Genomic DNA, 3,067 nt, shown 5'->3' with positions numbered 1-3,067 from the left:
GATTTCAAATCCAACACTTTAACCTCTCGGCCATTACAGGTGCGGCAACCTTGTCAATGTTCATAGTAAAAAAAACTGAATTCATTTGTTGGAAGAACAAATTGTCAAGACCCAAAGATTAGGCCAAATCCTTTGCAGAGACCCAGACAAACGTTCCCTTAGCAGATTGACAGGCTTTCACCGCAACCTAGATTCTGACAGCTGAAGTTGTGGGTATGATTCTTCGTCGAATTATAGAGTCACTGATGTACACCACACGAAGAGATGATTATTGTCCCACTGCGTCCGATCGATTTTGACTCAATTGCTCATCATCTGGTGCCAAAGTAGATATGCTGTTGTGTTTTAATATTAATCGAAATGTGGTATTAGAAATATTGATTCTAAGTCCATAAACACTAGCTACATTCGTAAACAAAATGTCGGAATTAGAAAGAATGCAGAACCAATTTACAGGAATGGATCCAGCAACTAATCCGTAAGATCTGACATCAGGTAATGAACTTGTGAGCACAAGAGAGGAAGATTGACCTAAGATTTGGAACTTTAAATCGTCTTGACGGAATTATTTGCAAAGTTTTTGCGGTTGTTCTAGCGTCATCAAGTCCTTGAACGACACAACACAGAACGTTGCTCTTCTTTCCAACTTGACTATGGTGGACAGTTATTCTAAATTAATAGGTCCCATTGGCCAACATTTGGCCGACATCCCTCTAAATCTTGTTACTCTATATCCATCCAGATGCCATTCAATGTTACAGTTGTACCAGTCTCCAACAACTTCTCTGGCAGCTCATTCTGGACACGACTGAAAAAGTTGCCCCTGACGTCCTTTTTAAATCCTTACCCATTAATTTTAAACCGATGTTTTCTAAATTTTGACTTCCTCACCAGCCGGAAAACAACATGACGTGTAAACCTATCCATGTCCCTTATGATTTAATAAATAGCAACGATTTGACTTTATCATACTTGTGAGGAGGGAAATGTGTGGAGATTATTTGTCGAAGGTTTGAAGTAGAAAGTTTGATGTACAGATTCTTAGAAATGCACCTTGGAGAAGTTTTTAATACGTCATTACAGTCTAGTCGCAGTTGTAGAAGTCTGTTGTGAAAGCTGCAGAAGGATTTCAGGGCACGAGAACGAAGCATTATTTCCAAATGTATGGTGGCTCAGTTCGACCGCACTTGGACTACAGCATGAGGAATTATAATCCTCAATTTAGGAAAGATACTAATGTCATATGAGGAATACCACGAATGGTGATTAGCCTTGATATCATGGATGAACGTTAGTCCTGTGAATTGAAATTGGGCAAATCCGGACTTAACAGTTTCAAAACAAGCGAGGTAATCTCATTGAGAGTTGCAAAATATTTGAAGAGATAAACAGGGTGGTGCAATTAAATTTTGCTCCCTCATTGGTGAATCTAGAAGCAGGAGAGAACAATATTAAAATGAAGCATTGTGATTTATGACCAGGGTGAGAACTATTGATTTTTGTCTTAGCCTTGAGAGGTCTCACTATTCAGCACTACAGTGAGCCTTGGATATTTGGTCTTTGAATGCATCACTATCAGCCTGACCCGCCGACACTTACTGCATCACTATAGACCTGACCCCTCACACTTACCGCCTTAATATCAGCGTGAACCTCTCAAACTTACTGCATCACTATCCATCTGGCGCCCTCACATTTACTGCGCCACTTTTACTTCGAGACCCTCATTTTGACTGCGTCACTATCAGCCTGACTGCCAAGCACTTACTTTGTCACTATCAGTCACGCCCTTACACTTCCTATGTTACTATCACCCTGACTCCTTACACTTACTGTGTCACTATCAGCCTGCCTCCATCACACTTATTATGTAAGTATCGGACTGACGCCTCACACTTACCGTGTCACTACAACACTGCCTCCTCAAACTTACTATGTCACTATCACCTTGACCCTCTCACATTTACTGCGTCACAATCACACTGACCACCTCATAACTACTGCTCCACTATGAGCTTCAACACTCACACTTACAGCGTCACTATCAGCCTGAGTCACTCACACTTATCACCTGACAATCAGCATTACTCTCTCAAATTTATTTCAGCATTATTAGGCTGAGGCACTCACACTGACAGCGTCACTAACAGCCTGACCCCTTCATGCTTTCTGCTTTTTATCTCTCTGATCCCCTCAGAATGACTGCGTCATAACCACTCTGATCCCCTTATACTTAATGCATCACTATCCCTCTGGCACCCTCATACTTCCTGCATCACTCACTCCCTGACACATGCGAACCCACTGCATCCCTATCAGCCAAACCCCACTCTCTAACGGCGTCACACTCTCTCTAACCTGCTCACACTTAATGCGTCACCATCACCTTGACATTCTCTCACTTAGTGCATCAATATCAGCCTGACACCCTCACGCTTACTGCATCACTACCAACCTGATCCCTTCTAATGTACTGTGTCACTATCAGACTGACCCACTCATACTTACAGCATCACTATCACCTTGACCCCCCAAACTTAGTGCGTCCAGATCACCCTGAACCTTTCACTCTTCTTGCATCACCTTCAGCCAGACCCTGCACACGATCACTCTGACCTCCTCATACTTGCTCCATCACTATAACTCTATCCCACTCACACCGTGAGTGTCACTATCACCCTGACAACTCATACTCACTGCACCACTATTATCCTGACTCCATCACAATTAGTATATCATTACCAGCCTGACCCCTTACAATTACTGTGTCACTATCAAACTGTCCCCTCACATTTCCTGTGTCACTCTCAATCTGACACCTTCAAAGTGTCTGCGTCACTGTCACCCTGAACACGTCACACTTATCGCATTGGTGTCTACCTGAAACATCACATTTATTGCGTCACTATCATCATGAGCGGCTCACACTTACTACGTTACTAGCACACCAACACTCTCACCTTTACTGCGTCACTATTGGCCTGACACCTCACACGTACTGCATCACTATTAGCCTGACCCGCTCACACGTTTTGCGTCACTACTACCCTGACCCCCTCACAATTGC

The sequence above is a fragment of the Chiloscyllium plagiosum genome, unplaced genomic scaffold (genome assembly GCF_037043375.1).
Source record: "Chiloscyllium plagiosum isolate Xiang-an unplaced genomic scaffold, Cpla_swu_hap1 HiC_scaffold_42, whole genome shotgun sequence".
Classification (NCBI taxonomy): Eukaryota; Metazoa; Chordata; class Chondrichthyes; order Orectolobiformes; family Hemiscylliidae; genus Chiloscyllium; species Chiloscyllium plagiosum.
Note: the sequence above shows the minus strand (reverse complement) of the source record.